This window comes from Schistocerca americana, chromosome 4 (assembly GCF_021461395.2).
Source record: "Schistocerca americana isolate TAMUIC-IGC-003095 chromosome 4, iqSchAmer2.1, whole genome shotgun sequence".
Taxonomy (NCBI): Eukaryota; Metazoa; Arthropoda; class Insecta; order Orthoptera; family Acrididae; genus Schistocerca; species Schistocerca americana.
In genome coordinates, this window is record NC_060122.1 from 737,814,682 (window position 1) to 737,842,295 (window position 27,614).

The 27,614-nt window shown below is 43.0% G+C and overlaps 1 protein-coding gene across 3 annotated transcripts in view; it reads right to left on the minus strand.

Annotated features, from left to right (window-relative positions):
• Window positions 1-27,614, minus strand: part of LOC124612947 (Na(+)/H(+) exchanger beta-like) — a 1,149,910-nt gene that overhangs the window by 522,916 nt on the left and 599,380 nt on the right. For all 3 annotated transcript variants that reach the window (XM_047141462.1, XM_047141460.1, XM_047141461.1), the window contains exon 4: window positions 9,157-9,241. The gene's annotated coding sequence lies outside the window, so the exon portion shown is untranslated. The remainder of the gene's footprint in view (window positions 1-9,156; window positions 9,242-27,614) is intronic.

Consider the following 27,614-nt stretch of genomic DNA (forward strand, 5'->3'; position numbering starts at 1 on the left):
GAGTGTTTTGAAGCGACCTCCCTCGCGGACGGAGAATTCTAGATGTAGATGACGTAGTGCTGACCTCCTTCGTAGGGAACTGCGCAATCCCCACAGCAGGTAGTGGACCTGCCGTATAGCCTGCCTGCTAGTGTTGCTACAGAGGAAGGCCGAGCGCGCGCCGCGAGAGACTGACTTACCTGCGGCTGCGTGGCCGCGAGGTGTGGGCGCTGAGCACTACTGAGGCGATTAGCGAGGTCGCTTCCTCTGCGCTGTTGAGTTGGCAGGCTCCGCCGCTGTGCCACCACGGAGGCGTGGCTGCGCCGCTGCCAGAAGAAGCGGCCGGCGCGTCACAACGGTCGGGAACGGCCAGGCAGACATTAGCTAGGCTGCAGTTGGACCACACACTCGTACGTCGATGTATCGAAACACTCGATGTATGGTAACGATGCATCGAATTGAAACTGTGAACTCTTAACTTTTCGATATATTCGGTGCATGGATATTTCATATTTTATTCGATGCATCGACAGCGATCCTACTTTTGTAGTTGTTTTGTCGTTTTAACTTACACTACTGGTCATTAAGATTGCTACACCACGAAGATGACGTGCAACAGACGCCAAATTTAACCGACAGGAAGAAAATACTGTGATATGCAAATGATTAGCTTTTCAGAGCATTCACACGAGGTTGGCGCCTACAACGTGCTGACATGAGGAAAGTTTCCAATTGATTTCTCATACACAAACAGCAGTTCACCGGGGTTGCCTGTTGAAACGTTGCTGAGATGCCTCGTGTAAGGAGGAGAAATGCGTACCATCACGTTTCCGACTTTGATAAAGGTCGGATTGTAGCCTGTCGCGATTGCGGTTTATCGTATCGCGACATTGCTGCTCACGTTGGTCGAGATCCAATGACTGTTAGCAGAATATGGATTCGGTGGGTTCAGGAGGGTATTACGGAACGCCGTGCTGGATCCTAACGGCCTCGTATCACTAGCAGTCGAGATGACAGGCACCTTATCCGCATGGCTGTAACGGATCGTGCAGCCACGTCTCGATCCCTGAGTCAACAGATGGGGACGTTTGCAAGACAACAACCATCTGCACGAATAGTTCGACGACGTTTGCAGCAGCATGGACTATCAGCTCGGAGACCGTGGCTGCGGTTACCCTTGACGGTGCATCACAGACAGGAGCGCCTGCGATGGTGTACTCAAACGACGAACCTGGGTGCACGAATCGCAAAACGTCATTATTTCGGATGAATTCAGATTCTGTTTACATCATCATGATGGTCGGATCCGTGTTTGGCGACATCGCGGTGAACGGACATTGGAAGCGTGTATTCGTCATCGTCATACTGGCCCATCACCCGGCATAATGGCATGGGTGCTATTGGTTACACGTCTCGGTCACCTCCTGTTCGCATTGATGGCACTCTGAACAGTGGATGTTACATTTCAGATGTGTTACGATCCGTGGCTCTACCCTTCATTCGATCCCTGCGAAACCCTACATTTCAGCAGGATAATGCACGACCGCATGTTGCAGGTCCTTACGGGCCTTTCTCGATGCAGAAAATGTTCGACTGCTGCCCTAGCCAACACATTCTCCAGATCTCTCACCAACTGAAAACGTCTGGTGAATGGTGGCCGAGCAACTGGCTCGTCACAATACGCCAGTCACTACTCTTGATGAACTGTGGTGTCGTGTTGAAGCTGCATGGGCAGCTGTACCTGTACACGCCATCCAAGCTCTGTTTGACTCAATGCCCAAACGTATCAAGGCCGTTATTACGGCCAGAGGTGGTTGTTCTGGGTAATGATTTCTCAGGATCTATGCACCCAAATTGCGTGAAAATGTAATCACATGTCAGTTTTCGTATAATATATTTGTTCAATGAATACCTGTTTATCATCTGCATTTCTTCTTGGTGTAGCAATTTTAATGGCCAGTAGTGTAAATCTTTTTCGTCGCCTGACAGAACGCGACAAATTAGCTACCGTCCCAAATCCGCATGCGTCAAACCGAAGGCAAAGCAAAACTCATAACTGAGAAGTATGTATTATTGCTGAATTTTGTTACTATCTTCACCTATTTCCGATTCTGTCAGGTTGTTCACAAGTGCAAATTGTGTTGAAATCCGTAAGTGGCCATTTCATTATTTAATTATAAGTAATTCTGTTTGAAAATTTGAATTACGTGCACTCTGTTTATTGTAAACTTAACACAGATGTAAACGTTACAATATATATCTTTCTGCATTACCTGTTAAGTGGTTAGGTCCAACTTTTCGCATAACTCCGAGGCTTCAATGAAGGGCTTATTTCAATAGTGGTACAAGTCCATTTTTGTTCATATTGAGATACAGAGTTCTCAAGTTAAATAAGCGCTGAAAAATCTGCAGTTAAGGTACCAGAAATATTCAATCATATGGCTTCTTGCTAGAGATGAACTTTTATTTCTGTTTGTTTGGCTCATTAATTTCACAAGCATTATAGACAGAAAAGTGGAGGCAATGGACTTGTACCACTATTGAAATAAGCCCTTCAAATAACCACGCTCGATCGTGTCCAGTCATAAGCGATAATAGCAAATTGAAAAATTAAATTGAATTACGCAGAATGTAATTCAAACGAGTGAGCTAAGTGTGGGGGAAGAAGCATGTTAGTGATATATCAACGACGACATAAAAAAAATTATGGACACTAAAGGCATTACTTTTAGCCAGTGGTCTGAAATATTCCAAGCCTTCCGTACCTGAAACCTAAGACTTCCAACAGAGTTTCATGGATTAATTTTTGAAACTTCGGTGTTCCTTGGTAGGGCTCTAACTATGACGATGTAGCTCACAGCTTAGGATTGTTTAATAATTGCATTTTTGTTATAACTGTCTTTGCAAATTATAATACAATATTTTGGACATTAGGAGAGTACAGATTTTTCAGTTTCACGCTTATCTAAACCATGTCAATATTCAGTTATATATAAAAAAATGGTTCAAATGGCTCTGAGCACTATGGTCATCAGTCCCCTAGAACTTAGAACTACTTAAACCTAACTAACCTAAGGACATCACACAACACCCAGTCATCACGAGGCAGGAAAATCCCTGACCCCGCCGGGAATCGTACCCGGGAACCCGGGCGTGGGAAGCGAGAACGCTACCGCACGACCACGAGCTGCGACCGTTATATAAACTTTTATGTATTTATACCATCATAAAATCGGTGCTCGATGCGATATATTGCATTGAAAAAAACATCGATGTATATTTTTAATAGCCATTCCTAAGTAAGGTCATGAAGTTCGACACTGAAAGTCCCCTCTCACACTAAGGGCTGTGTATTCAGACGCAGTGAGCTAAAGAGATTTTACTGTTCTTCCATACACATTTCATTTCAACAGTTTGAAATCACGACTTCTTAAATTGATGTTACGAAAAAATTAACTGTCAGTGCCTGCCTATTTTGTACTGGAATTATTACTTTCTTCTTGAAATACGTGGGCATTTGGCTGTCTCCTACCATACCAACTTGAATACGTTCTCCAAAGGATATCAACAAATCCGAGGGAATCTCCTCTTCTTCAGGTGCATTGTTTCGACTTTTTCAGTGGTCTGTCATGTTCTTTTCTCAGAGTGACATCTCCCATCTCACCTACATCTGCTTCTCTTCTCTTTGCATAATATCGTATTGACGTTCGTTTTCTCTGTATAGCCTTTCTACATATTCCTTACCCCTTGTAGAGTTGCCACCATTGCTTAATATTGGCTTGCATTTGAGCTGTTAATATACGGACAGGTGCTTCTCTTGTCTCATTAATTTTTCTGTATTCATGCATGCTTCTACAGTTTTGTATTTCTGGACCTGTAATTCCTGCATTACCATTTTGCAATTTCTGTCAGTGTCATTTCTAGACATCTATATTCACTTTTTCCTGGTTCATTCGCTCCATTTATATGTTTTGTCCTTTCGTCAGTAAAATTCGTTACACATTAATTGCTACTGGGTACTGTCTCTTTGCCTATTTGATCCTCCGTTGTCATCAATATTTCACCTCTCAGGGTTATCCATTCATCTTCTACTGTATTCCTTTTCCTTGTTTCAGTCAATCGTTGCCTAATGCTGTGTTCGTGATTTTCAGCAACCTCTAGTTCATATAATTTATTCAGCTCCCATTTATTTAATTCCTTTCCTTTATGCTGTATTTTCAGTTTAGTCTGTAGTTCACAGCAAATAAATTATGGCCAGAGTTCGCATCTACAGCTGGAAATGTTTTGCAGTTTGTAATCTGGTTTAGAAACATATTATTACTATTAAGCAATCTATCTGAAAATTTCCACTTATACAACCTCCTTTCAAGATTCTTAAAGCATGTGTCAGCTGTTATTAAATTGTGCTCTGTGCACATTCGTGTGCTCGCAAAAGGATAGACAAGGATGTGGACGGAGACCAGTGGCGTCATTTTTGGAAGTATTATCCTAGTATTTAACTTAATCAGTTTAGCGATTTCACAGAAAATCCATATCATCATGACATGTGGGGTATTTGGTCGCCCCCATAGGCGGACGCAGTGGTTTAATCACTGTGGCACTTCGACAGGCTTCTGTTAACCAACACTGTATCCTGCACTCGTAGGCACTGACCATGCCATATGGTGAAACTTAAGTGCCGAACATGTCAGTATTATTAATGACCGTTTAAGGCTTGAAGGCGAAATTAACGGAGGACAAAGACTATGCTAATGTATTGCAATGGTACCGACTTGCATCAGTACATGAACTTTGAGACAATTTAAGATAGATGTTGTGAGGTGTTGTACGAAGGCGTAAAGTGGTCAGATGACTCCAGAAAGTTACCATAGCCCAGTTACTTGCGTAGCTTTGGTTAGCGGCATTTAAATGCACTTAGGACGGTCGAACGGCTACTCGTTCTCGAGAACACTGCCGATGGTAATGACCGACCGCTTTGTCAGCAACAGTGTTTGTGACGCCTATCAAATTCTTGATGCACTGTGGTGTCAAACCTAGAATAAATATGATTCATCATTAAATAGATCACAAACAGAATACACTGTCTTACTGTACTACTAGGAATCTACCGTTATTAAGTTATAATTACCACAATGGCCAGGTAGGACACCACTACTATCTCTCGTTATGTGATGAAAAGAACCAAATTTAATTTTTATCTCGAATTACTTGTTTCGGACGCGATACACATCTTCATTATCTTACAACGATTCTAAACGTACATGCAATGTTCACTGGAGTTAGCAAATTGAAGCACATTACATAATTTTAGTCTTTCGAACTATTATCACCATTCGACCCGAAACGAACACAACAGATAAAACGTTTCACATCAGGAATGGCATCCCTCTAGGTCATCAATAAATGGTTATACGGGGCGACAATTATTGAACTACACGAAAAAAGCGTAAATTAGTTATAAACTACGGCGTGGTTACATTTTGTTCAACATGTAAAAGTCACTACAGATATTCGGATTTAGGTTATGACATGTTCGACGTTACTGCCATCATTATCGTTGATCTGGCGGAGACGAAGAGCGAAACTGTGCATAAACCGCTGAAGTTCCGGAATATCGATGCTGTCGATGGCCTCCTGAATAGCTGTTTTCAGCTCAGCAACGGTTTTGGCGTTATTGCTGTACACCTTGTCTTTCATGTAGCCCACAAAAAGGAGTCGCATGAGTTCATAGCCAGAGAATATGGCGGCCAGTCGTGGCCCATGTCAGTGGCCTCTGGGTAACCCAGAGCCAGAATGCGGTACCCAAAGTGCTCCTCTTGGACATGAAATACTCTCCTCCTTAGATGGCGTCAAGCTCCGTTTTGCATGAATCACATCTCGTCGAAATCAGTGTCACTTCGGGTAATGAGGATGAAATCATCCTCCAAAACCTTGACGTACTGTTCGGCAGTCACCGTGCCATCAAGGAATATCGCAATGATTATTCCGTGACTGGACATTGGCCGTTCGGGATTAGCCGAGCGCTCTCAAGCGCTGCAGTCATGGACTGTGCGGCTGGTCCCGGCGGAGGTTCGAGACCTTCCTCGGGCATGGGTGTGTGTGTTTGACCTTAGGATAATTTAGGTTAAGTAGTGTGTAAGCTTAGGGACTGATGACCTTAGCAAAGTCCCATAAGATTTCACATACATTTCAACATTTTTGAACTGGACATTGCATACCACGCAGTCAACCGTTGAGGGTGAAGAGACTTCTCGATCGCAAAGTGCGGGATTCTCAGCCCCTCTAATGTGCCAATTTTGCTTATTAACGAACCCATACAAATGAAAGTGGGCTTCGTCGCTAAACCAAACAATATTCACATCAAGTCCTGTTCGTCAATTCTGTGGACATTAGCGTTGGCGCAACGGAACCGCTGTTCCATGGTCCTAGGGTTTAATGGCTGAAGAGTTTGAATTTTGTATGGGAAGAGATGCACGACTCCAACAACAATTTGTCGCAATGTTTCTCGGTTTATTTCCATGTGCTGTGCAGCTCGTCTGATCGATTTCCTGGGGTTGGTTTCAAACACAGCGCGTGCCTTCTCGATGTTTTCAGGCGGTTTTACCCTTTTTGAACGACCGGAGTTGCCTACAGTGTCATCACGAACACTACCCGCTCTCTCAAGCTTGCGAAGCAAATTCTTGATTGTTAGCACACTTTGACCGGTTGCCTTCAGCTTCACACGGTTGCAAACTTCCCTTCAGTCGCAATCGGGCTGTTATTGCTTGCATAGTAGGCCTTCACAAGCGCTATACGCTCAGGCACGCTGTACCGTGACATATTCACGTTCAAATAACCGACAACAACAAGGTGCGTGCGCAAGCGCATACTAAATCCCATGTCCCACGACCAACCATACAGTTTGAACATGCTAACGCAAACCGTTGAGAAGTTATGACGATTTTATTTCATATAGTTCAATAATTGTCACCCTGTAACTTCTAATTGATCGCTTAACTTTTCACAGAATTTTTATGAAGCGTTGTTTATGGTCTAAAACTTCAGCTTGCTCGTGTCATTAATTATACGGTGTGGAGAACAATGCTGGAAAAGAAGTTTTGACTGCAGCGTGCACTAATCACAAAGCAAACGGCACTTCTTTTACAGTGAATTTGTACCACATGAATATAACTGTCTCATCTTAATGCTGACATTTTCTGTGTTACGAAAGATGTTTCAACTTTCGTAAATCTTAACGCACTGGCATGACGTTACTCCTTAATCCGGCGCCACTTGTATCCTTGGAGAGTGGCCTAAACTTAAATTCCCGGGTGGTGGAGTATTCAACAATGCCACGTAAGTCCATAAAGTCAAATGTATTTCTACTCAGTGACTTCTTGCTAGATCTATAAAAGACATACCACTGAATTCGTCTCATGAGATCTTCTATTCTGGCGGCAAAAATGGCGTAGTTCTATTTAAAACCGAAGTTGATACCTGTGTCTCGTTTATTAGTGAATTTGCGAGAGCGCACTGCTGTTTGTTTCATGAGCCTCTGGTCACTATTCGCGTGGCTGAAACCAATGTAACATCCACGTGATAAATTTTTGGCTACAGTGCGACGAGAGGAAATTATGCCTCTAACAGTTATAAACATTATGTATTCGACGTATGAAAAAACAGTGAAAACGTATAAATATTAATTATTTATATAATATTCTATGATGTAATTAGACATGTCGATGTGTATCATACAAAGACAATGATAATTGTAAACTCCTTTTATGATCTGCATTTGTCTTCCTTTGTTTTTACCTTTCGTTGGTTGGCTTTTGTAAGTTGCGGACGCATATCAAACTGAGGTCTGTTAAGAAATTGTAATTATTTGTTAATTATTACTTGAAAATAGAGTTCATTATTATTATAAATATGAGTGAATAATTATTTGTAACTTTAATTCCGCTCTCAGTAAGCATTATCTGTGTTAATTACTTCTTTCCGCTGCAAGGAGTGCAGCCATTGATGATAGCGATTTGTATCGCTTTTTTGTCTGTGTTTTCCTTAGAAACAAATCAAATGTTTGCTTGATGAGGTCTAAATAGTGCACAACATGAAAGTATAGTTTATAGAATTTAATAATCATTTCAAATACTTACTTATTTGGTCTAACAATAGTCAGTCCCTATTAATTGTCTGCCGCCATCTTAACAATTATCTCAGCGGCAAATTCAAATTACGCACCTCTGCAGACATAAATGCCGAACGTATTACAAATGTGTAAAAATAAATGTGCACCGGTGGTTCCGAACTCATTTTAATGAAAATGATTCGAATCAGATTGGTTCTTTAAAAATAGTGCTCATAGCACGATCGTTATAGCAAACTTTTCTAGCTGATGTACGGAGCCGAAATTAATTACGCACGAGTTGCGAAGAATATTGTTTCAGGTAACAAACGTCAGTGTTGTGCGCGGCTGATATTCGGTGGTTTCAATGACCATTTTGCTGAAGATAACTGTTTCCATCGTAATCCATAGTTGTATAGAATCTGTTGTATGAACTGTGATTTAGTGACACTTACACAACTTACAGACAACACTTCAACACGACGTTAACTTGGAGTTCTTTAGCAACTTGATCAAATCTTTAGCCGGGAGAAAAATTATTTAGTAATTACTCAGTGTAATAAAATAAGATTATCATTTTCATTTACAAATTAGTTAAATACCAAACCACTGAATAACACAGGGAACGCCACACCAAATTACAGATGCCGTTAACGGGTAAAAAGTAGTTTGAAATGAAAAGCTAGGCGCCTCGTCCTGTTCACAAATCTATCATGAGAAACAGTGACATACGCGAGCGTCTAAATAAAACGTCACATCAACAGCGCAATTAAAAACTGTTTAGAAACATTGCACTGGTGCGTAAAGTTATACAATTTCTAAAATAATCCATCTATAATGAAGTCAGGATATAAAACATAGTTAATATAATACACGGAGACATTAATATTACACGAGTCTGTACAGCAGCGTATAAACATAGTTAAACAATTGCCTAAGATAAACGCACAGCGTATATTTGCAATCTAGTAACATCGAACAATTACAGTGTTGTTTTCTGTAAGAAGGTACAAAACTAAATTGTGTCGCTAGCAGCGCTGATGTTCTATAGTTAAGAGTGGTTCAATACTTACAGTGGAAAGTTTCATGCACTTGTGCCTCTGAGAACTGGCGCTGAAATATTGTAACTGCGCCGTCTGCTATACACAGCAGAAGCACCTGCAAATAAACGGCGAATGTTATTCACGGTCTGATTCGCTGAACAATTCTAAAATTTTAGTGCAGTTCAACATCGTGTCTGTCAGATATACTCAGGTCTTACAGCCATACAGAAAGTCGTGCAGAAAGAAAAACCCGACGCGAGATCAGGGAAGCGGTTATTGCAGCTAGTAACAGCAAACACTCAGCGAAAGGTCACAAATGCACCGTTGCCGTGTTACAACCACAAAATCACAAGTAATCAGTAACGATAGCGCGAAAATGTGTGCTTTTAACCTAACAGTCCCCAACGAATACATGTTATGCCAGAGAGTGCAATTACTGATCACATTAGCCCAAGCTAATTTTTTCAGCTGAACTCTCGAAGTCCTCAAAAGTTGTTGTTTTGTCAAAAACTGACATTTTGAGCCTCTGGCGGTGTACAAAATACGGGTTGATGCTTGCAGAGAAGTACGATTTCGGATGACGTGTCATGTCTACCACAGAATTTAAACATGTGTTTTCGCCAATTATCGAGGGTAGACTGAAGTCACGAACCAACTACAGTTATATGACTGCGGTACCTATTTGAAATGAGATTCAAGTTTCCTTTGAAGTCTTCAGCAACTGTATCATCTGAGTCGGGGATCAGTAAAAGGAACCAATTATTGATTCATTCTAGTTGTTAAGTATAACCTCTAACTATACTAACTCTCAGGAACTATCTACTTCAATTTCACTATAGCGTAAACTACTTCTGACGGCAATAAATACTCCACCATCAACTGTACTTTATCCTTCCGGAATATGGTTTGGTCCTCGGTAAAAATTTCGACTGAACTTATTTCCGATTTTAGTCAGCTTTCCATACCTATAACGATTTGAGATTCAATGCTTTCTATTAACGCTTGGTGCTACGGTTATTTAGCAATGCTGCGACAGTTTACAACTACAATATTTATTGTTCTTATGTCTACCCTCTTCCTGTTTTCGTCCCGCACCCTTTGAAACTGAAGCCCTTTCTGCAAATTCTCGAGACCATGTAACCTAAAACCTTTTTGTTACACATTATGATATGAATGCCTACTTATGTAATGCAGCATTTTCTTTACCGTGGGATTTGGTCTTTTTACAATCTTTCCTTCTGACAGAAGTTTTTTTTTTACTTCATTGTTTAAATAAGCGACGTTCTGTTCAAAATCGACTATTCATGGTGTGTCAGGAGCGGCGCGGACTTAAGCAACTAAAGCATTTTCACTTTAATAAATTGTTTACATCTTCTGAAATCGTTATGAGGCAAATTACAGTTAAATAGTTTCGCACATCATATTTTGGTTGTAGAGCACCAGCACCCCAAGGAATTTTCGTCATATGAGGGAATAAAATTAATGTAAACTGCAAGATAAATGTATCTTAAAGTGAACAAGCCATCTGGTGATAAACCTGTCGGTTCGAAACCGGCAGCTCGCGCTATTTATGTAAATAAATACGATTACGAAAAGTGTCCTCTGCAAAACTCAAGCAGTGTTTTTAAAATGTTACCTGTTTTTCTGTGGCCTTTACTGAGTAAAGCTTTTAAATCAACTACTCTATAATTAATCTAATTTCATTGATTTTTTAAATAAACTTCACTATAGCTTGACAGTAAAACGGTCAACATTAAGTATTGTAAAGTGCAACACTTTTAATAATAAGATCTAAAGGCTAAGTGTATTAACTTGAGCTAATTTTCGGAAAGCAGGAATGAATTATAACGAGAGATCAGTAACTGTAATTACTGATGGAAAAGCAATGGAAAATTAAATTTTAAACAATTTTGTTTCCTCAAAATATCATTTACTCTTTACAGTTAATGCTACGAAGTTGTCATCTGGCACGGTGTCTAAAATTCTTGAGGTCAAGACTGTCGATCTCCGCTCACTGGTCGATAATTGGGTATGTTTTGTGGCCGTGATTAAAAAACGGCACATTTCAGATTTATTGTTACCTGGAAAATTACGCTCTATTTGATGTCCCATACACACTGACACGAGTTTTTCTCCACGTAGAAATGAAGTTGTAGATTATGAAAAAGTGATACAAGATACACTTCTCATTAAGTACTTAAATTTACTTATATGCGAGGTCTTACACTAGCGAAAACGGCCAGATCGTTGAATCATTACTCGACTAACCCATCGACCAATCTGATTTACAGCCTCGGTTCCACGAAAGACAATTGTTTCAGTCCTTACGCAAAACTACTTGCACACAAGAAACTGTGTTGATGTCGGGGAACAAACCGATGGAAAAATCATAGCACGTTTGGCTCTGTGACTGAAGGTCTCGATGCGACACAGTCCACCGGACGCTCTGTGACGTCATGCCATGCGCCGGCAGTGTAACCGTGCCAACATAGTGTGCCAACATCTAAAACGCCTTTCTTTCTTTTGTCATCGGCCTGGTTTTGGGCGGTTCGCAACGACTTCTTCCCCAGACCCGCCCTCTTCCTTTCAGAGACACAGTTGTACAGGGTTCCCAGAAGGAATCGTCAATGTTCAGGGATAAGACAGGAACTATCATCTGAAGCAAAAAACGTTTTATAAACATATACCCTATTCTGAATGGTTTTCGAGATAGAACACTTTTAATGTACATCGTCATTTATTTTCCATATTATTCAGTGCACTGTCAGGTACACATAAGCACATCAGCTACTAAATATAGCCGGCCGCGGTGGTCTAGCGGTTCAGGCGCTCAGTCCGGAACCGCGCGACTGCTACGGTCGCAGGTTCGAATCCTGCCTCGGGCATGGATGTGTGTGATGTCCTTAGGTTAGTTAGGTTTAAGTACTTCTAAGTTCTAGGGGACTGATGACCACAGATGTTAAGTCCCATAGTGCTCAGAGCCATTTGAACCATTTTTACTAAATATTACAACATGCGTCTTACAAAGTATTGGCGAATGGTCGACTCCGGTTTATTGGGAGAATTTTACTGCAGAGTAGTTCTCCTGTAAAGGAGACCGCATGTATGACACTGGTGCGATCTATTCTTAAGTACTGTTCGAGTGTTTGCGATCCGTACCGCGTCGGAATGAAGAAAGACACCGAGCAATTCAGAGACGGGCTCCTAGATTTTTTACCGGTAGGTTCGAACAACACATAACTGTTACGGAGATGCTTCGGGAACTGGAATGGGAACCCCTGGAGGGAAGGCGACGTTCTTTTCGAGAAACACTACTGAGAAAATTTAGAGAACCGGCATTTGAAGCTGATTGCCAAACGATTCTACTGCTGCCAACATCCACTGCGCGTAAGGATCACGAACATAGGATACGAGAACTTAGGGCTCATATGGAGGCATGTAGACAGTTGTTTTTCCCTCGTTCTATTTGCGAATGGAACATGGTGCAGGGTACCCTCCACCACGCACCGTGGTTCAAATCGCTCTGCGCACTATGGGACTTAACTTCTGAGGTCATCAGCCCCCTAGAACTTAGAACTACTTAAACCTAACTAACCTAAGGACATCACACACATCCATGCCCGAGGCAGGATTCGAACCTGCGACCGTAGCGGTCGCGCGTTCCAGACTGTAGCGCCTAGAACCGCTCGGCCACCACGACCGGCTCCACGCACCGTGGGTTTGTTGGGGAGTACCTACAGTTAAGCGCCAAAAGATAAAAAAGAAAAAAAACTTGTATAGGCATACGTATTCAAATACAGAGATATGTAAACAGGCAGAATACGGCGCTGCGGTCAACAACACCTATATAAGACAGCAAGTGTCTGGCAGAGTTGTTAGACCGGTTACTGCTGCTGCAATGGCAGGCTATCAAGATTTAAGTGAGTTTGAACGTGGTGTTATAGTCGGCGCACGAACGAAGGAACACAGCGTCTAAATTTTCAAACGTCTGTGAATTCCTAACGGACCAAACTGCTGAAGTCATCGGTTCCTAGACTTACACACTACTTAAACTAACTTAGGCAAAGAACAACACACACACCCGAGGGAGGACTCGAACCGCCGCCAAATCCGTGACACGGCGTCTTAAACCGCGCGGCCACTCAGCGCGGCACAGCATCTCCGAGACAGCGGTGAAGTGGGGATTTTCCCGTGCGACCATTTCACGAGTGTAACGTGAATATCAGGAATCTGGTAATACATCAAACCTCCGACATCATTACGGCCGGAAAAAGATCCTACAAGAACGGGACCAACGACGACTGAAGAAAATCGTTCAACGTGAAGAAGTGTAATCCTTCCGCAAATTACGGGAGATTCCAGTGCTGGAACATCTACGAGTGCCAGTGTTCGAAACATTCAGCGAAACATTATCGATATGACCTTTCGGAGCTGAAGGTCCACTCGTTTACCCTTGATGAGTCCATGACAAAGTTGTTCGAATGGCTCTGAGCACTATGGGACTTAACAAAAAAAATGGCTCTGAGCACTATGGGACTCAACTGCTGAGGTCATTAGTCCCCTAGAACTTAGAACTACCTAAACCTAACTAACCTAAGGACATCACACACATCCATGCCCGAGGCAGGATTCGAACCTGCGATCGTAGCGGTCTCGCAGTTCCAGACTGTAGCGCCTAGAACCGCACGGCCACTTCGGCCGGCTGGGACTTAACATCTGTGGTCATCAGTCCCCTAGAACTTAGAACTACTTAAACCTAACTAACCTAAGGACATCACACACATCCATGCCCGAAGCAGGATTCGAACCTGCGACCGTAGCGGTCACAGAATTGTTCAAATGGCTCTAAGCACTATGGGACTTATCATCTGAGGTCATCAGTCTCCTAAACTTAGAACTACTTAAACCTAACTAACCTAAGGACATCACACACAACCATACCTGAGGCAGGATTCGAACCTGCGACCGTAGCAGCAGCGCGGTTACGGACTGAAGCGCCTAGAACCGCTCGGCCACACCGGCCGGCGAGTGCACGACACAAAACATTAACCCTCACCTGGACCCGCCAACACCAACACTGGACTGGAAATATGTTTGCCTGGTCGGACGAGTCTCGTTTCAAATTGTATGAAGCGGATCGACGTGTACGGGTATGGAGGCAACCTCATGAATCTATGGACCCTGCTTGTCAGCAGGAGATTGTTCAAGCTCGTGGGGCGAGTGCAGCTGGAGTGAAATGGGACCCCTGATACGTCTAGATACGACTCTGACAGGTGACACGCACGCAGGCATCCTGTCTGATCACCTGCATCCATTCATGTCCGTTGTGCATTCCGACTGACTTGGGCAATTCTAGCAGGACAATGCGACACCCTGAAAGTCCAGAATTACTGCAGAGTGGCGCCAGGAACACTCTTACGAGTTTAAATACTTCCGATGGCCACCAAACTCCCCAGATATGAGCATTATTGAGGATATCTGGGATGCTTTGCAACGTGCTGTTCAGAAGAGACCTCCACCCTCTCGTACTGTTATGGAATTATGGACAGCCCTGCAGGATTCGTGGTGTCAATTCCCTACAGCACTACTTCAGACATTAGTAGAGTCCGTGCCAGGTCGTGCTGCGGCGCCTCTGCACACTGGTGGCAGCCCTACACGATGTTAGGCAGGTGCACCAGTTTCTTTGGCTCTGCAGTGTATGTTGTTGCGGGTCCTGACTCGTAAGCTACCTTTCCGACGCTGTTGGACACGGACTTAAGTGTGGTCTAGTGGTCCGAGGTTCACAAACTTAAAAGGAATTTCTGTTTATGTAGTTCTTGCCTATCCTTTCCAGGTGTGTGCCAAGTTGTGCTTCAGAAGAAAGACTTGCATGTTTAAAGTTACTTATTCTATTTATTTAGTTACGAATGCATTTGCCAAGTGTGTCATTTATTGTTTGTAAAAATAATTTTGTCAATGTTCAGTTTGTCCTCAGTCTAGTCCTCGAGATGCTTAACATCGAAAGCATGTTATTGTAATCGCATTACTATAATCCAATGAAATTTGAATTAATGTAAATTGGTTTCTGCCGTTTGATCTGTAACCATTGATCGCTATCATTCTACTGTTAATCATGGCACAATAATTCAGTGAAAGTTGCATTAGAGGATTACGGCTACTGCTATCTGATGTGCAACTAGTAATCAACATAGCGACAAGCTGTTCAGAGTGTAGTTATTTAAACCTAGTTTGTTGCTTTTACTGATTCTATCTGCAACATAATTATTGTCTCAAGGGCAAACTTGTGCCTGTTTAGACATCTGGCAACCTCTCATTTGGATTTTTTTTTTATCAGAAATGTTATTTAAATTAACTCTTTGCATGGATAAAACTTTGCTTGCAATAAAAGGTGAATGAAATTCCCCCCCCCCCCCCCCCCCCCCCCCCAATGTCCAGTCCTTCCACTTGGTCCTTTATGGGCGTTTTATGAAGTGCTGATGTACCCTCGTACCGTATTGTTTCTAGTAGATCTTGAGTCGAGACAAATAAAGACTCTTCAATTGACAGTCTTTTTCATATATAAACTGTTTGCCACTAATGCTTTTCTGTGTTGTTGTGGTATTCAGTCCTGAGACTGGTTTGATGCAGCTCTCCATGCTACTCTATCCTGTGCAAGCTTCTTCATCTGCCAGTACCTACTGCAGCCTACATCCTTCTGAATCTGCTTAGTGTATTAATCTCTTGGTCTCCCTCTACGATTTTTACCCTCCACGCTGCTCTCCAATACTAAATTGGTGATCCCTTGATGCCTCAGAACATGTCCTACCAACCGATCCCTTCTAATCAAGTTGTGCCACAAACTCCTCCCCAATTCTATTCAATACCTCCTCATTAGTTATGTGATCTATCCATCTAATCTTCAGCATTCTTCTGTAGCAACACATTTCGAAAGCTTCTATTCTCTTCTTGTCCGAACTGTTTATCGTCCATGTTTCACTTCCACACATGGCTACACTCCATACAAATACTTTCAGAAATGACTTGCTGACGTTTAAATCTATACTCTATGTTAACAAATTTTTCTTCTTCAGAAACACTTTCCTTGCCATTGCCAGTCTATATTTTATATCCTCTCTACTTCGACCATCATCAGTTATTTTGCTCCTCAAACAGCAAAACTCCTTTACTTTAAGTGACTCATTTCCTAATCTAATTCCCTCAGCATCTCGCGACTTAATCCGACTACATTCCATTATCCTCGTTTTGCCTTTGTTGGTGTTCATCTTATACCATCCTTTCAAGACACTATCCATTCCGTTTAACTGCTCTTCCAAGTCCTTTGCTGTCTCTGACAGAATTACAATGTCATCGGCGAACCTCCAATTTTTTATTTCTTCTTCATGGATTTTAATACCTACTCCGAACTTTTCTTTAGTTTCCTTTACTGGTTGCTCAATATACAGATTGAATAGCATCCGGGAGAGGCTACAGCCCTGTCTCACTCCCTTCCCAACCATTGCTTCCCTTTAAATCCTCTCGACTCTTATAACTGCCATCTGCTTTCTGTACAAATTGTAAATAGCCTTTCGCTCCCTGTATTTTACCCCTGCCACCTTCAGAATTTGAAAGAGAGTATTCTAGTCAGTAATGTCAAAACTTTTCTCTAAGTCTACAAATGCTAGAAACGTAGGTTTGCCTTTCCTTAATCTTTCTTCTAAGATAAGTCGTAGCGTCAGTATTGCCTCACGTGTTCCAGGATTTCTACGGAATCCAAGCTGATCCTTCCCGAGGTCGGCTTCTACCAATTTTTCCATTCGTCTGTAAAGAATTCGCGTTAGTGTTTTGCAGCTGTGACTTATTAAACTAATAGTTCGGTAATTTTCAAATCTGCCAGCACCGGTTTTCTTTGGGATTGGAATTATTATATTCTTCTTGAAGCCTGAGGGAATTTCGCCTGTCTCATACATCTTGCGCACCAGATGGTTTGTCAGGGCTGGCTCTCCCGAAGCTATCAGTACTTCTAACGGAATGTTGTCTACTCCTGGCGCTTTGTTTAGACTCAGGTCTTTCAGTGCTTTGTCAATCTCATCACGCAGTATCGTTTCTCCCATTTCATCTTCACCTACATCCTCTTCCATTTCCATAATATTTTCCTCAAGCCCTTGTACAGAGTCTCTATATACTCCTTCCACCTTTCTGCATTTCCTTCTTTGCTTAGAACTGGGTTTCCTTCTGAGCTCTTGATATTCATACAAGTGGTTCTCTTTTCTCCAAAGGTCTCTTTAATTTTCCTGTAGGCAGTACCTACCTTACCGCTAGAGAGATAACCCTCTACATCCTTACATTTGTCCTCTAGCCATCCCTGCTTAGCCATTTTGCACTTCCTGTCGATCTCATTTTTGAGACGTTTGTATTCCTTTTTGCCTGCTTCATTTATTGCATTTTTGTATTTTCTCCTTTCACCAATTAAATTTATTACCTCTTCTGTTACCCACGGATTTCTACTAGCCCTCGTCTTTTTACCTACTTGATCCTCTGCTGCCTTCACTACTTCATCACTCAAAGCTACCCATTCTTCTTCTGCTGTATTTCTTTCCCCCATTCCTGTCAATTGTTCCCTTATGCTGTCGCTGAAACTCTGTACAACCTCTGGTTCTTTCAGTTTATCCAGGTCCAATCTCCTTAAATTCCCACCTTTTTGCAGTTTCTTCGGTTTTAACCTACAGTTCATAAACAATAGATTGTGGTCAGAGTCCACATCTGACCCTGGAAATGTCTTACAATTTAAAACCTGGTTCCTAAATCTCTTTCGTACCATTATGTAACCTATCTGAAACCTTCTAGTATCTCCAGGGTTCTTCTATGTATACAACTGGTTTTCTATATGAAGTGTTAATCAATTCTACTGAGGATGAATTTCTTGAAAATTATTGTAGATTTGCTCTTCCTCTACCGATAACAACACTTACATTGAACGTGAAGTGGGCGCGCTGTTCGAAGCTTTTGACAGAGCTGGACCGCGGCTGCGCCTGCAGCTGACCTGGGCGTTGCCAGCGCTGTGCTGGGTGCGCCTCCAGGTGACTCATACCGGAACCTGCAGCCGCCACCCGCTGCTGTCCCCGCTCTGCGGGTAGCTCCACCTGTCAGGTGCTGCACGGCGCTCGCCACGCCACGCCACCACGATTGACTGAAATTCGGAAGTGTGTCTGGCATTCCGCTGAAATCGCAAAGTTGTCGCGTCCCTTGCTTACTACTTCTAAGCCGCCATACTGGATTCAGCATATTTCGGTTGTTTCCCTATTACACTGAAGTGCCAAAGAAACTGGTATAGCCATGAGCGTGCAAATACAGAGCTACGTGAAAAGGCAGAATACAACGCTGTGGTCGGCAAAGCGTATATAAGACAACAAGTCTCTGATGCAATCGTTACTTCGGTTACTGCTGTTATAATGGCAGCTTATCAAGATTTCAGTGAGTTTGAACGTGGTTTCATAGTAGGCGCACGGGCGGTGGGACAGAGCATCTCCGACGTAGGAACGAAGTGGGCATTTTCCCGCACAATTATTTCACGAGTGTACCGTGAATATCGGAAATCCGGTAAAACATCAAATCTGCGACATCATTGGGACTGGAAGAAGATCCTGCCAGAACGGGAACAATGGCGACTGAAGAGAATCGTTCAGCATGACAGATGTGCAACGCTGGCGTAAATTGCTGCAAATTTCAATGCAGGGCCATCAACAAGTGTCAGCGTGCAAACCATTCAACGAAACATCACCGATATGGGCTTTCGGAGCCGAAGACCCATTCGTGTACCCTTGATGACTGCATGACACAAAGCTTTACGCCTCGCCTGGGCCCGTCAACACCGACACCTTGCCTGGTCGGAACAAGTCTCGTTTCAAATTGTATCGAGCGGATGGACGTGTACGGGCATGGAGATAACCTCATGAATCCATGTACCCTGCATGTCAGCAGGGGACTGTTCAAGCTGTGGAGGCTCTAATGGTGTGGAGCGTGTGCAGTTGTAGTGGCATGAGACCCCTGATTTTTCTAGATACGACTCTGACAGGTGACACGTATGTCTGATCACCTGCATCCATTCGTGCCCATAGTGCATTCCGACGACTTGGGCAGCTCCAGCATGACAATGCGACAGCCCACACGTCCAGAATTGCTACGGAGTGGCTCCAGGAACACTCTTCTAAATTTAAACACCTCCGCTGGCCACCAAACTCCCCAACCATGAACATTATTGAGCATATCTGGGTTATTTTTGGGTGAGGAGACCAGACAGCGAGGTCGTCGGTCTTATCGGATTAGGGGAAGGAAGTCGGCCGTGCCCTTTCAAAGGAACCATGCCGGCATTTGCCTGGAGCGATTTAGGGAAATCACGGAAAACCTAAATCAGAACGGCCGGACGCGGGATTGAACCGTCATAAACACATGAAAACCTATTAAAGGAAATTTTACACTCGGAGCCTGATGATAACATCTACTTTTTGCGAAAGGACAGTGGAACTTTATATGGCTTGTCCAGAGTTACAGCGCCCTCACGGTGAAAAAAAACACACAACTGCGGGAAAATGTATTCTCTACTACTTGGTCTTCTACCGGCAGTTCATTAAAATACCGCAGCATGGGACCATATAGCCTAACTACATCGTCCGGATAAGAACAGGAGAAATTAGATTTTTTTATTTCATTGCACTTGCGCTTGCATGCTGTGAGTGGAATACTGATTTTCATCTTAACTTATTCCTGCGTAATACACTGAGGTGACAAAAGTCTTGGGATACCTCCTAATATCATGTCAGACCTTCCCTTTTCCCAGCGTAGCACAGTACTCCGATGTGGCGGGGTGTCATCACGTCGGAAGTCCACTGCAGAAGTATTGAGCCATGCAGCCTATATAGCAGTCACATGCACAATATCCTGCACTGGCAACACTTTCGCAGTTATTCGCTAAAATGTTCCTGGTGCAGGATGCTGTGCGTGGGTTGACTTCTCGATTATGTTTCGTGTCGGGCGAAATGGGTGGCCAAATCATTCACTCGAATTGTCCAGAATGTCCTTCAACCCAACAGCGAACACATGTAGGCCGGTGACATGACACAGTTGTTCGGGAACATGAAATCCATGAATGGCTGAAAATGGTCTCCAAGTAACCGAACGTAACCATTCATCGTTAAGGCTAAGCCTTTCCACTGTAGAAATACTCGTTTGATGCTACTGTGTTGCTATAGTGAAAAGCTTAGCTTTGACAATGACATATATACGTGTCGGAGGTTTTTAAACGTCTGACGTGCGCTAAAGCAAAGTATGTTGCCACACTATTTGATAGTGGCCCTAAGGACGAACTTGCAATAGTGAAGTGAAATAGTTTTCTACAGTCAACGGGGAACATGATACGAATTATTAACATTCGTTACCAGTAGTTCCCATGTGAAGTGCAAAGTTACGGTGCACGAATAGAACAATTGATTGAGAGGAAAACTAGAACACCAGATTCACTGATAGAGTCCTAAGAAAACGAAACCCATCCAAGATGGAGGTTGGTTGCAAATTCTGTTTTTTACGATTCTTGTGAACTGATTGTTACATTAAGACACTTGCCAGGCAGAATAATAGCAGAATTCAGTAAGGGCGAGGTTTTCACGGAGACGCTGAGATGCTCGTCAAATTTCAGTGGCAGACGCTACAAGGCAGGCATTGTGAACCACACCGACGTTTAATGGCTTACTGATTGCTTACTGTTAAAATTCTGAGAGCTTACCGTTCCAAGAAGAGTTCCTCGCATTCACCTCTCGAAATGGCCATAAAGGGAGAATCAGAGAATGCGAGATAATAAGGAGGGCTACCGTCAGTCGGTCATCCCACGAGCCATTCTCGCACGGTACAGGAAAAGTGGTAATTTTTAGGGGGGGGGGGGGAGGAGGGGAAACTGGGGATGGGTGGGAGCTGACCGGGGAGGGGGGGGGGGGGGGAGGCAGAGAGAATGTTAGCGGTAGCAGAAGTAACCTCCGCACGCATCGTGTAGCGATCTGCTGAGTATGGATGCAATGATTCGGTGAAAGGGTAAAAGCTGGACAGTTTCCGGACTCAAGGAGCTGGAGTGTGTTGCGGAGTGAAGCGGACAGGGTTGGCGCCCTGCAGGGCGAGGCGAATGAAGGAAGGAAGGAAGTTATACGTTTCACTTTCCGTCGACGATGAATTCTTTAGAGGCGGAAGATGCAGTAGAATTCGGGTGGAGAGGGAAGTCGGCCGATTTTTTTTTCAAAGGAACTACCAGTGAATTCGTCTTAAACGAATGTAGGAAACCACAGGAATCACCGAGCGAGGTGGTGCAGTGGTTAGCACACTCGACTCGCATTCGGAAGGACGACGGTTCAAACCCGCGCCCGGCCATCCTGATTTAGGTTTTCCATGATTTACCTAAATCAGTCAAATGCCGGAATGGTTCCCTTGAGAGGTTACAGCCGACTTCCTTCCCTATCCTATTCGAATCCGATGGGACAGATCACCTCGCTGTTTGGTCCCCTCCCCCAAATTGATCAACCAACCACAGGAATCCGAAACGCCTGTTTCTGGGTGAGGATTTAAGTCCCGAAGGCGAGTCTAATGTCTCACCACACCACCACCTCTCCCCGTGCATGGCGAACAGGTGAGGTGCAAGTATCTCGTAAGTTTTGATTTTGCATGCTGCGGATGCAAAAATGAGTACTGAAATACCAGAGCTAAGATTTAGTTCCAAGAAGTGCGCTAGTTTGTCATCAGCCACGTGTGGGCAGAAATGCAGGCCTATTACGTCAGTTTTCGGTGGCATTGACACAATAGGTTGTATAGCTAAGAGCAAGCTTGTAAAGGCATCTAGTCTATGGAAGGAACATGACTAGGTTTGCTGTAGTCTCTTTGGAGGATGAAGTGTTTTCACTTGTCATCTCACGACATTTCTCTCTGGAGGTTGGTGGGTGCTGATCGCAAGTAACAGCCAGTTCAACTGAAATTTGATGCAATGGACGAATCAAGAGTTTTCTGAGAGGATGAAAGCGATCAATGTGTGTGTAATCTTATGGGACTTAACGACTAAGGTCATCAGTCCCTAAGCTTACACACTACTTAATCTAAATTATCTTAAGGACAAACACACACACCCATGCCCGAGGGAGGACTCGAACCTCCGCCGGGACCAGCCGCACAGTCCATTACTGTGAAAGTGATCACTAGACACAGTTCTATGTCTCAACAACTGAGACTAGTTAACTGTATTTCGGGAATCTATGTGATGTTATCGATTCTTATGGAAACACTGATACGTATATTGCAAGAACATTTAACTGGACCCAACAAAAATTTTCAATTGTGCTCTGTAGGTAGACAACATGTTGATATGACGTGGGTGGTGCACTGATAGGCCCGTCTACAGAGAGATGGCAGGAAACATTCAAACTGGCGCACAAGACGTTTGAGCTACAAGCCTGCACACAAGTTTTTTTTTTTTAATTTCTCATTTTCCCTTGCGTATGTCATGGAAGCTGTGCGCCGTCGTACTGAAGTTTACAGCTGATTGAGAGGAAGAATCCACGTGACTGACAGCAAAGCAATGTAAATCAGAAGACTCCCAGGCGATGCCTTTGTAACATAACAAGTAGAACATTATCGAAATCTGTACTTTGTGTAAATAATCACCTTGTTTGTTTTATTATGTAATTTATTTACTCGCACGACTGTGGAGATATAGCACTTACAGTACAAATAGAAGTGCAACTAGTGCATTTACCTGATTACATGTTTGAAAAAAGTTTCTTATTTATAAAATTTACTACTGTAATTTCAGCTGCTTAGCCATTTTCAAATGGAAAGAAGCCAAAATCTCTCTCTTCAGCGCTTGATGAAATTTTAAGGATTAAGAGATATATAGTTTTAAGAATCAGAGGCGACCATTACGTCTTTCGAAAAGTTTTTTTATGACTGTGAACCCCAGCCAAGAAATATTAACATATTACCGTCTGTACGATTAACAACAAAGGCTGGGCTGCTCCCCAATCTCCGCCTCAGGAAATATTACACAGCCGAAACACGATAATACATAGAATTTAGTTTACGCGACTAACAGTTGCTGTAATTTGCTAATTCTGTCGTTACACTTAATACCAAGGGGTGGCTAATAATTCTGCCAATATGACTGTGCATATTGCGGAAATCCACTACGTATCTGATGCGACAAAGGAAAAACATTCTTCTTAGAAACAGATTAATTGGATTCTAGAGGTTTAAAAACTCGTTGCTGAAAGATAGAGGAGTATGTTGAACGGTGTACAGCCTGAAAGTATTCTACGTATATTAATATCTGAGGAGAATATTAACTGCTGTTCTGCGTTAAAGAATGATTGGTTAAAAAGTTACTGGTCATGAAAAATTCTTTGCTGAATGGACAGACGATAATTAACAGCAGCACAGCTATTTTAGCGTAATCGATAATGTATTCCAAAATATAACTACGTGCACGATATGTTAGTGCCCAACGCTCAATTACAAAGATGTAACTGTTTTATCTCAGCAGTCTCTCCCATTGCGTTCATCCTGTCTACGGGGTTCGCTCCGTTTTTGATGATACGGAAAATTTATTTTCACGTTATGGCCTGATGACCTTCCTGTCGCTACACTCGTGAGTTAGCGTAAGCGTGAACAGAGAGGAGAGATGGTCTAAGTCGTTGTTTTTATGGAACCATTCCTTTTGAGATTGTTCTTCTTATTGAATTAAACTGATGAACTTGTTCAAATGAACATTCTTTTAATTTTTTATGTTAAAATACCGTTAAATAAGACCGCTTAGAAAAACCCTTAAACCAATAAATCACGAATCAAAATTTTACTGCCTACAGAAATTGAATGACCCCAAGAAACAAACCCAGTGTGCTAATTTCCAAGTTTTTTTTTTTTTTTAGTTTTTTCTTTTTTTACGTGCAATCTCTTTGTTGGAATCGGTTGAGCCATTTCAGTCTTAAGCCAAGCCTTTACTTAGGGAACCTGGGTAGTGGGAACCACTAAAGATCAAATTATTCCAATTGTCATCAAGGGCTTCCTACTTCTTTCTTATCTGATGGTATCTGGAAAAAAGAAAAACTTATTTAATAGTTCACAAAAATGACTTCCTACAATGCTAAAAATATTTAGACATAGGGTAAATAAGGAATAAAAAAACCAGTAAAACTATATACTAAGTGTAAACATACATTTATTAAACATAACGTTAAGGGAGGGGAGGATCAGAGTTGGAGACTGAACTGAAGTGAATCAACGGAACGGTTTCGGTCTTCCGATGCGACGCAGTTCGCACAGTTTACCGTTAGGAGTTCAGAATTTAGGATGTTTGCGTCCTGGAGTGGGGCGTATTCAGTATCAAGGGAGGGGAGATTCGTGGATGTGCATTCTGATTACCAGCAGGTAGGGAAACGAAGGGTAAAAGAAGAAAGACCACTCCGGACAGTTCTATCCCGACATAGTTAATTTAAACTCTTTCGTTCATGAGCGGTAGAAAAACGCCTAAAAACAACACAAAGGCTGTTTGGTGGCTCAGAACAACAACCGTCTGTCTCGCCTACCTGCCTAACAATGCAGGGCTCTGCGCTTTAAGTTCCACGTTCAGGTCAGATGTTTATCTCAGCAGTAAACTAGAACTCACGAAGAACTTCCCTGCCTTTCTAACAGAAAGCAAAGATTTGACCATCAATTTCACATCTAATAGTGGTTAAAGTCATCTTCAGGGCTTTCATTGTCTCCAGCTGTGCGCATATTTCTCCTCCCATTACTTCGTCGTGTCTGTCTTTTGTTACTTCCAGGAATCCAACAAAGGGTTTCTTTGGTCTGTCTAAAACCTATCTGCTTCTCTACATTTTCCCAAAGTCTGTGTTTCATCTTCATTACAACTGTAATTACCCACGCCGCTCCAGTAGGATTGCAGACCGATTTGTTTCTCTCTTGCCTGTCTCTCGGTTGCTAGCGTTCCATGTTCTTGTCTCACACCACAAGACGAAACTTGTAATAATCAATGACGGCAATCTTTCCTTTTCAGACAGAGTGAAAGCTTAGTTTTGAAAACCCTATTTAATTTACCAAAAGCACTTATGGCCACTTCCTGAATTTTTCTTTTCCTGTCAGTTTAGTCGTACACTTCAGCTGTCCTGTATACAGAGGCTTATCAACTCGTTCTGTAACGTCGTTAGTATGTCGTAGTATTTTTTTTGTCGATGTGTTCTTTGTACGGTTTTTAGTCTTATAATGTATTTTCAAGCCCACTCTCAAATTTGTCATGTTAGGAACTTTCGCTATTGCTTAAATTGGTATAGCAGATGTTGAAAATACCGCTTCAGTTATAGATTTCTCTATTTTCACACGACCAGTTTCGGACTGTTATAAGCCCATCCTCAGGTGTCGTAGCTGTGCTGTGGGCCCCGAGCGCCGCGTTTGCCACGCGCGGTGTGCTGCCTATGAGCGCATAACAGGGAGAATTGGTATACGTGTATTTAAAAAATTTCGACAACTTGAAAGTCGAATCTGCGATGAAGTTTTCGTCGCTGTTAATCTCCTTTCTTTATGACTGGCATTTTAATTAATAATTCTGTTTAATTGCAAATTTAATATTACGCTCGTTGCTATGTGGTACCAGGGTGTAAACGACATTCACTGCATTCAGCGTATACACCTGTAGTTTAGCACACGTTGTGCCATTTATTTAGCACAAATAAGTTATCAGTAAATAAATAACCAGTGAATAGTTGGAATTAACTAATTTATGAACAGACGGACTGATCAGGAGAAAAGAATTATAATTAACGTATCTGTACCACTACTTTTTGTGGTCGAATAGGCTAAATAGCAGAAAGAATGGAAGACCAGCAACAAAGTGCTGGGATTAAGGATTGAAAAGGACTGGAGACAGTGACGTAGTCTTTCGCCCCCCCCCCTCCCCCACTGTTCAATCTATACAATGAAAAACCGATGCCGGAAATAAAAGAAAGGTTCAAGAATGGAATTAAAAGTCAGGGTGAAAGGCTATCAGTGATAATATTCTGGTGACTTTTCTACCCTCAGTGAAAGTGAAGAAGAATTACGGGATGTGTTGAATGGAATGAACAGTCTAATCAATACAGAATATGGATTGAGAGTGAACCGAAGAAGAAAGTAATGTGGAGTATCATAAATGAGATTTGCGATAAATTTAACATCAAGATTGGGGACGACGACGAAGACGAAGTTAAGGAACCCTGCTACCTCAGAAACAAAAACACTTAGCTAGCGAAGCAAGCAGAACATGAGGCAGATCAGCCTAGGCAGAGGGCATTCCTTACCACGTCGTGATAGAGAAGTGGTTCGCAACTACGGGGTAGTTACCCCTGAGGGGTAAAATAAAATTTTCGGAGAGGAAAAAGCAAAATGATTCGACGGTGTTTCGGTCACGAAACTAGGTTATTTTTAAAAAATCATCATTATTGTCGCTATTTCGTAAGACTCTAATACTGATAAAATAAGTTGATAACAATTACAATTTTTGTTGATAATAATATTAACGCGTGACACAATGTGGAGCAGGTTACAGCTTCTCAAACGGATGTATGAGCATCATTTCCCTAACAATCCACCCACTCAACACTTACTTTGTACTTTGAACCACACATAACAGTAAAACTCTAGTACCTTCCGCCGCGGAAGTCGAACACGTGGCAGAACAAATGGACGTGGTCAGCCCATAGAGGGCTCCGCTTCCGCGGCGGCTATTTCGCGCAGCGGCTCTCGCGCAGCGAGGGCGCCACCGCTAAGCCACGTGCAGACAGCGGCCAATAGCTGCTCCCTCCGGTTTCGTGTATAGCGACCCGCTCTGCCCTAGTCCAGGTCTTCAGCAAGGTCCTGGAATCCATCCTCACCCGCCGCATCCACCAGCATCTCCGCCAGCACCGCCTCCTTCCCGTTACCCAGTGTGGCTTTCGGCCGTCATTCTCTTCCGACGATCTTCTCCTTCACCTCACTCATCTCCTTTCCGAACAGCTTAATTCCCGTCGCTCCGCAATCTTCCTCTTCCTGAACCTCGAACGAGCTTATGACCGCGTATGGCATTCCGGTCTCCTCTTCAAGCTCCAAACCTTCGCCCTTCCCTTTAACTACGTCCGTCTGATCGGCCCCTTTCTCTCCCACCGTCCTTCCTACGTCACCATCCATAACAGCGACTCCTACACCTTTTTCCCCTCCGCCGGTGTGCCCCAAGGCTCCGTCCTCTCCCCCCTTCTGTACCTTTTGTATACGGCGGACATGCCGCCGCCGTCACCCCCCGTCCACCTTCTCCAGTTTGCCGATGACACCGCCTTCCTTACCCTTGCCCCCACCCTGCAGCGCTCCCAACACCTTCTCCAATCCCATCTCGACCGGTTCACCGCTTGGTGCAACCAGTGGTTGCTCAGGTCAATCCCTCCAAAACCCAGGCGATCATTGTAGGCAAAACCACCCCTTCTTTC